At 30.2% G+C, this 8,755-nt stretch overlaps 1 pseudogene; it reads right to left on the minus strand.

Annotated features, from left to right (window-relative positions):
• Positions 1-5,645: 5,645 nt before the first annotated feature.
• On the minus strand, positions 5,646-6,158 carry LOC143381451 (guided entry of tail-anchored proteins factor 1 pseudogene; annotated as a pseudogene).
• Between the last annotated feature and the right edge of the window lie 2,597 nt (positions 6,159-8,755).

Genomic DNA, 8,755 nt, shown 5'->3' on the forward strand with positions numbered 1-8,755 from the left:
GCAGCAGTGAGGCACTAAGAAACTCAGTAAGACCCTGTCTTTAAGTAAAATACAAAATAGGTCTGGAGATGTAGCTCTGTGTTCAAGTGCCAATGAGTTCAAATCCTGGTTTTTAAAAAAACCATATTTTTGTACTTGGATTTAAGTAAAATTTGGCTTAGAAATGAGGTAAATTAAGGGTTTATATGATTCTGGTTTGTGTTAGGTTTAGAGGTAAAGACTGAATCTGTATATCAGGAAGTGTAAGTATTCATAAGACTTTGAAAATATGAATGAAAACATACAGACACATGTTCTGACACAGTGAAGAGTAAAATGTGAGTCATGTAATTACATGTTTTGTAAAGATAGGGAGGCAAGTGTATATCCTGTAAAGGATATAGTGAAATATATATGCAAATTTAACATTTATAATTGAAAATAGGAGTCAAAATGCATGTGAAAATTTATATTCGGTTACATGGAGATATGTAAATTTGGATTAGTTTTAGAGGTAAGGATTAAAATAATATTTTATTTAGGTTGACAGTTGGGGATAAGAATGAATATGTATACAAGAAAATATCAATATTTATAAGATTGTATGTATGGAAATGTGTACAAAAACACATAATCAAACAGGTTCTGACACAGAGGAGAGTAAATTGTGTGTCATGATATTATACACTTTTTAAATATGGGGTTGAAAACACATTAACTATAAATGATACATAGTAATATATATGCATATTTAAAAATGATCATTGAAACAGAAAACAAAATATACTTTAAAACCTGTTTTGTGTACATACATTTAGGTAAAATTTGGTTTACATATTGAGGTAATAGAAAGTATAATATTATAATTTAGTTTCTGCTAGGGTTAGGATTAAAAGTGAATATGTGTATCAGAAAATATGCATGATCATAAGAATGTATGTGTGAATATATATATATATATATATATATATATATATATATATATATATATATATAAACACATCATTGTACATATTCTGACATAGGAAAACATAAAATATGATTCAGGTGGTTACAAATTTTGTAAATATGTGGTTGCCCATATATATCCATTTTATGATATGCATATATACATATATAGACAAATTTCATGTATTTGAATATATATCCTGATACACATAAAAATTCATAATAGATTACATAATTTTAAGTAACATTTGGTTAAGGTATTGAGGATAGTTAAGGGCTTATATAAAATTTTGAATTGAGTTAGAATGATTAAAATTTTTAAAATATATATGGGGAAACATGAATATACATAGACTGTATGATTGAAAATATGTATAGATATACATATTCCAAAAAAGGGAACAGGAAAATTTGACTCATGGGATTACATATTTTCTAAATATGGGGATGCAAACATATATTCTATAAATGGTTTAATGTACTGTATAGGCAAATTTAACATTGATAATTGAAAATACAAGCTAAAATAAGCTTTAAAATTTATATCATTGTACATGGATTTAAGAGAAATTTGGTTTAGTTATAAAGGTAAGGTAAGGATTAATATTTCATTCTACTTAGGATTCTGCTCGCATTAAAGAATGAATATGTACCTTGGGAAATATAAATATTCAAAATAATATATGTGAAGATATTACATCTCTTCTAACACAGAGGAGAGTACATTTTGAGTCATGTGATCATATGTTTTGTACATATGGGGATGTGACTATATATATATATATATATATATATATATATATATATATATATATATATATATATTAATATCATACATATGTATATTATATACATATATATTAATATCTTACATTCAAAATTGAAATAAAATTCAAAAATAAACTTTAAATTCATAATTGGGGTACATGAATTCATGTAAAATTCTCCTTAGATATAAAGGTAAGCTCAATATTTAATTTTCTTTGGATTTGGCTTAGGGTTAAAGAACAATAATTGGGAAATCTCAATATTTTAAGCATATATATGTGTGGAAATATGCATTAAAGTGTGTATAAACATACATGTTTTAAGACAGGAAAAAGTATAATTTGAGTCAGGTGATTAAATATTTTTTACATATGGGGACACAAGCATATAACCCATAAATGGTACATTGTAATGTTTATGTAAATCAAGAGACTCATAAAAATTCATATTGATTTATATATTTTAAAATAAAACATGGTTTAGGTATTTAGGCAAGGTAGGGCTTAATATTTAAATTTGTTTTGGGTTAGGGTTAAGGTTAAGAAATGATAATGTGTATCAGGAAATATCAATACTCATAAAAATGTATGTGTTGTGATATGTATGATAACATATATAAGCATGCAGGTTGTGACACAGGAAAGAATCAAATGTTAGTCAAGTGATTAAAAGCTCTGTAAATATGGCGATGCAAGAATATATCTCATAAAATATGGGTAGTAATATAAATGCGAATTTAATATTGATACATATTATGATTACATTGGTAAAATACACATAAAATTTCATATTGGTATACAAGATTTTAAATAAAATTTGGTTTAAGTACTGAGGTAAGTTAAGTTTTTATGTAAAACGTTTGTTTAAGTTAGGGTTAAAGAATTAACATATATATGAGGATATATGAATATTCATTAGAAAGTACATGTGAAATTCTTTATGAAAACAGATACATACATGTTCTGACAAAGGGGATAATAAAATGTGAGTCATGTGTTTACATATTTTATAAATATGGGAAATGAAATGATATATATTATAAAGGATTTATTGTTATAAAATATGTATAATAGATATTGAAAATTGAGTTAGAAGTAAAAATACCCTTTAATATTGATATAGGTGTACATGGATTTATATAAAAATTGGTTAATTTGTAGAGGTAAGATTAGGTTTAGTATGAAATTTTGGGTTAATGTTAGGATTAAAAAATCAGCATGTATATGTGGAAATATAAATAGTCCTAAGAATGTACATGAAAATATGTACAAAACATATATAAATATACATGTTGTGACCCAGAGAAGTGTAAAATATCAGTCATATGACTACACTTCCTGTATATAGGTTGATTGGAGGATGTATACTATAAATGATATATATTAATATATACGCAGATTTAAAATTGATAATTAAAAATGGAAGTCAAAATACCATTTAAAATTTATATTGGTGTATTTTGATTGAAGTCAAATTTGACTTAGATATAGAGATAATGTAATGCAATATAAATTTTGGTTTGAGTTAGGATTAGAGTATAGAATGGACACATATGCTGGAAAATATCTGTATTCACGTGACTGACATGTAAAAATATGTAAAAAGACATAAAGGATACATGTCCTGACACAAGGGAGAGTGTTTTGTAAATAATGTGATGAGACATTTTGTAAATATGGAGTTAGAAATAGATACCCTATAAATTATATAGTGATATGTATGTAAATTTATAAAATTCTTATTGGTGTATAAAGGTTGAAGTAAAATTTTCCTTTCTTATAGAAGTAATATAAGGATCAATATAAAATTTTGCATTGTGTTAAGGTTTTAGTGAAAGAATGAATATTTAAAATGGGAAATATCAATATTCATAAGAATATACTATGAAATTATGTTTCGTAACATATATAAACACACATGTTGTGACACAGGCATGAGTAAAATGTAAGTCATGTGATTACAAATTTGGTAAAAATGGGGATGAAGAATATATCCTATAAACAATATATACCAGTGTATATGCAAATTTAATATTGATAATTGAACATATAAGTTAAAATACACATAAAATTTTATCATAGTTTACATGTTTTTAATAAAATTTGGTTTAGTATTTGAGATAAGTTAAGTGTTTACATAAAATTTTGGTTTGAGTTAGGGTTATAATTAGCAAGAGTTTGTGGAAATATGAATATTTCTAACAATACACCTATGAAATTATGTACAAAAACATACATGTAGTAGTACAAGGAAGAATTAAAAAGTGAGCCATGTAATTACACATTTTGTAATGATGGGAATGCAAGGATACATATCCCATAAAAGACGTAGCATAATACAAATGCAAATTTAACATTGATAATTGAAAATAGAAGTCAGAATACACTTTAAAATTCATATTCTTACCAGTCACAGTGGTGAACACCTGTAATTCCAGCCACTCTGAAGGCTGAAATGGGAGGATTATGAGTTTCAAGACAGCCACAGCAGCAGCAAGGTGCTAAACAATCCTGTCTCTAAATAAAATACAAACTAGGTCTGGAGATGTGGCTCTGTCCTCAAGTGCGAGTGAGTTCAATTCTGGTTAAAAAAAAAAAAAAATCATATTTTGGTATATGGATTTAAGTAAAATTTGGTTTACATATAGAGGTAAGATAAGGGTTAATATAATCCTTGTTTGTGTTAGGATTAGGGGTAAAGACTGAATATGTATATCAGGAAATATAAGTATTCTTGAGATTGTAAAAGTGAATATATGAATGAAAACATAGACTCGTGTTCTGACACAATGAAGAGTAAAATGTTGAGTCATGTGATTACATGTTAGAAGTCAAATAAGTATCAATTCAAATTAACTTAATCAGATTCCCTATTTTGTTTTTCAAATACATTTCAATCTATACAGCAGAAATATTAATGTTTATAAAATTTATAAATATTATAAATATTAAATTTATATATTTAAATATTATATATTTAAATTTATATATTTAAATATTATAAATATTAAATGTTTATAAAACATACTTAATGTGAAATGCTTTCAATACAAAACAATTCAATCACAAAACAATGCATTATGGTCTCATCAGTACATTTATAAAACACTGTAATGAAAAACTAACAGTTGCAAATAAGTAGATGATATACACTATAGAAATGTTCATCCAACTAATGACTTTAGACACAAAGAACACAACACACAATGTCAATTAGTGTTATTCTTTCAATTTTACTACATGAGACAATAAACCAAATGTTCAAGTTCTACTAGTTGTAATAAAACTTTCTAAAATAGATATAAAAGTACTTAAGTTTGGGCTGCAGTTGTATCTCAGTGGTAGAGCACTTGCCTAGCATGAGTGAGGCACTGGGTTCTATCCTCAGCACCATCTACAACTAAAAAATATATAAATTAAAATAGTTTTAAAAGTATTCAAGTTTTTAGAAAATTTTGACTTTCCAGTTTGCAACAGGACCACAATGTGCCAATAGAGCAAATCAGGAGTAAGGCATGTAGGCCCCCATCCTGTTTCAAATCTGGTGTTACTGTAGAATACTGTAGAATACTGGGATTCTTACAAGAATCTCACATAAAGCCCAAGAACATATTTAATACAAAACTACCTTATGTACTTTGGGTTTTTTTTTTGTTTTGTTTTGTTTTGTATTTTTAAGCAGCAATCAGACTTTTAACCTAATAAGAGAATCATTTTAGAAATCATAATAGCTGGGATAGGTGTGGTGGGGCACAAGTGTAACTCAAAAACTCAGGAGGAAGAGGTATGAGGATGGTAAGCTTGAGGTCAGGCTGGGCAACTTACCAAGAACCTGTCTCAGAATTAAAAATAAAAAGGACTGTGGCTGGGGTTAGGTGGTAAAGAACCTTTGAGTTCAACTCCCAGTTTAACAACAACAACAAAATCCCACAGTGGTATTCATCTGTCTTTTCAACTGAAAGGGTAAAGTACAAGGGGTCACCACAACTTGTTACAGACAAAAATCCAACTAGTAATTCCAACACCACCTGCTGTTCTAGCAGGGAAGGCTACCAGGAGGTCTAGTGGGGTTATTCATTTCCTCAGCACAACAGTCACAGGGGCAGAATAATACTTCCAAATGAGTGACATCATCAAGGTAGCTTGCAATGTACAGAAAGCAACACTTAAAAACCATTTTATCTTGGCTAGTTGAGCAGTCCGTGCTTTCACATAAGTCTTGAGCTGGTCCACCATCTTGTTGATCTTCCATTCCAGCCTGGCATATCTGACAAACTCATACATCTTGTTGACCATGAAGAACTCTTGCTTCATATCCTGGATCTCTGCGCTCATGTGTGGCTCTGGCTCTGCATCATTCTGCAGCACTCTGGACATGAAGGAGGACAAGGTCAGAAGGAGGAACAGAAGAATATTGCATCCAAACAGGAAGCAGAGGACCAGCAGCCACGTCCAGCTGTAGGACTTGGTCAAGTTCTTCCATTCTTCCCAGATACTCCCTGCAGCCCAGGCACCTCTAACAGAAGCTCCAAGGGGACCTCATCAGTAGGCGCACCCGCAACTGCGCAGTGAGTCCCACTAGCCCTGCTTCCTTGAATGAGGTTTGTAAAATTTATTCCTACACACATTATATTTTTGATGCTTTCTTTAATTGTTATATCCCAACTTAGATTATGTATCAGCCCAATAAGCATCCTATAAAATGGAGGATATTAATAGATAAGACAAGATTAGATAATAGGGTAAATAATGTTAAGTTATCCTGACTGTACTTAAAAGAATTTAGCCTTTGGCTGGAGTTGTGGCTAAGTGGTACAGCGCTTACCTAGCATCTGTAAGACACTGGGTTCAATTCTCAGCACCCCGTATAAATAAAGTCCATTGACAACTTAAAAACAAAACAAAACAAAACCTTGCCTAAGTGACTCCATTTGGAAGTTCCAAAATGTAACCCTAGTTATATAACTTATTTCTTGTAAAACTTGTTTATTTTTGTACTGCATGTGTTTGGAACAAGGATGTGGTTATATGCATTGGGTGGCTGATTGTTAACTTTAGCTTCTGTGTCCTCCTTGCTTGTTTGCATCTACATTTTTGAGGATGTTGTTTTTCCCCTTATAAACCTCATAGAACTTGTACCCTGTACTGTTCCTGGCAGAAACAGTTTGGGTCCATCAGGGAGCAGTCGCCAGCTAGCTAAATAAAGACTCTCCAATTTGGAAAAAATTCAGTTGAGAGTGTTTTCCGAGCTATATACCCACAACAAAATGGTATCTTTTTTTTTTATAAATCTCTATTTATGAACATTCACTTCTACCATATATATATAATTGATTTTTATTTGTATGTTGATCTTGAATTCTGCAATTTTACTATTACTTCCAGACATTTTTAAAATATTCAGTGATTTTTACTATAAATGTTCATGTTTTCTTCAAATAAAGTTAATTTATTTTTTAATTTTTCATTAGTATGATTTTTAGTGTTTTCCCCCCCTTAACTGAGTACATCGACAGACTCTTTAGTAGCAAACCAAAAGAAATGATATGTACAAAACCCTGTTTGTTTCTGAGGATTTGGTTAAGTATTCAGTTTATTGTCATTAAGTATTGTGTTTCTGATAAGTTTTTAATAGATTCCCTGTGTCACATTGAGGCACTTATTTTCTATTCCTAGTTTGCTAAAATTTTAAACAGAAGTTGATATTGGGTTACTAGGAAATACTTTTCTACACTTATTGATTTTATAAATATATATGTGTATATGTATATGCATATTACATATATATGTCATTTTATATCATTGATATGGAATTGCATTGATCAATTTTGGAATGTTAAATCAACTTTGCATCTCTATGAAAAACTTTGGAATGATATATTAACCTATTTCATATATTGTTGAATGTTCTTTGCCAAATTTTGCTTAGAATTTTTGCATCCAAGATCATTGTGTGGGGGGTTGGGGTGGGAGTGTTGGGGGGAATCATTAGGGATTTAGTGATCTTAGTTTGTAATAATATTCTCTTGCAATGCTCATTCCTGTTTTTTTTTTCATGAAAATAATACTGGACCCATTAAGTGAGTTGAAAAGCACTTCATCTTTCTTTATAGTTTTGTGTAAAATTTTATTACTTCTTCCTTTTGTAATTGGAATTCAATATTGTTGCCACTTGAGATTGGATTGGTATTGGTACAAGGGTTTTTAACTAAAATTTCTATTTCTTTTATAGATACAAGACAATTGACCAAATCTATTTCTTCTTGAGTAAGTTTTGGTTTATTTTGAACTTTGTAAGAATTTATTCATTTTATAATAGTTGTCAAATTTATTGGCATAAAGTAATTCATAATATTTTCTGATTCTTTTTTTGAGGGGAATGTGGTTGAGTGCTTGTTTGTAGATATTCTGTCCATGGAAATAGACATGGAAGCATTTCCCCTGGTGAGCAAATTCCCAGGGGTGTTAACTGATGCCCTGATTGCCACAATAGGCATACCCAGCCTCCTCCCTGTGAGGTAATTAGACAACTAAGCAGTCACTATTCGGTCTCCTTAACAATGTCCTTGGAGAGAAATTACTCTGTGTTTGTATTAAGGGGATCTTATCTCATTTAGCTAGCACTTGGGTTAAAGAAATACTAATTAGAATATAGTCATAGTAACAGGAAGTATATATTCTTTGAGTTATAAACTCCCAGGCAGGGAAGAGTGGTCATTTCACTTCTGTACTTCTTCATCATCACTTCATTTGGCTCCTCTCCACGCCTGTTTGCTTGTACTTGTGTGTCTGTGTCTGTTCTTTGTGCACCTCCTTACAGGTATTCCTCCACAGGTGTTCCTTTACACTTGGTATTGAACCCAGAAGTGCTTAACCAGTGAACCCACATCCCTATCTCTTTTCATTTTTTTTTTTTTATTTTGAAACAGGGTCTCACTAAGTTGCTTAGGGTTTTATTAAATTGGTGAGGCTGGCCTCAAACTTATAATTCTTCTGTCTTAATCTCCTGAGCCACGGGGATTACAAGAATGGGCCAGCAGGACAAGTTGACTTTTCATTTA

This window comes from Callospermophilus lateralis, chromosome 15 (genome assembly GCF_048772815.1).
Source record: "Callospermophilus lateralis isolate mCalLat2 chromosome 15, mCalLat2.hap1, whole genome shotgun sequence".
NCBI classification, from domain to species: domain Eukaryota; kingdom Metazoa; phylum Chordata; class Mammalia; order Rodentia; family Sciuridae; genus Callospermophilus; species Callospermophilus lateralis.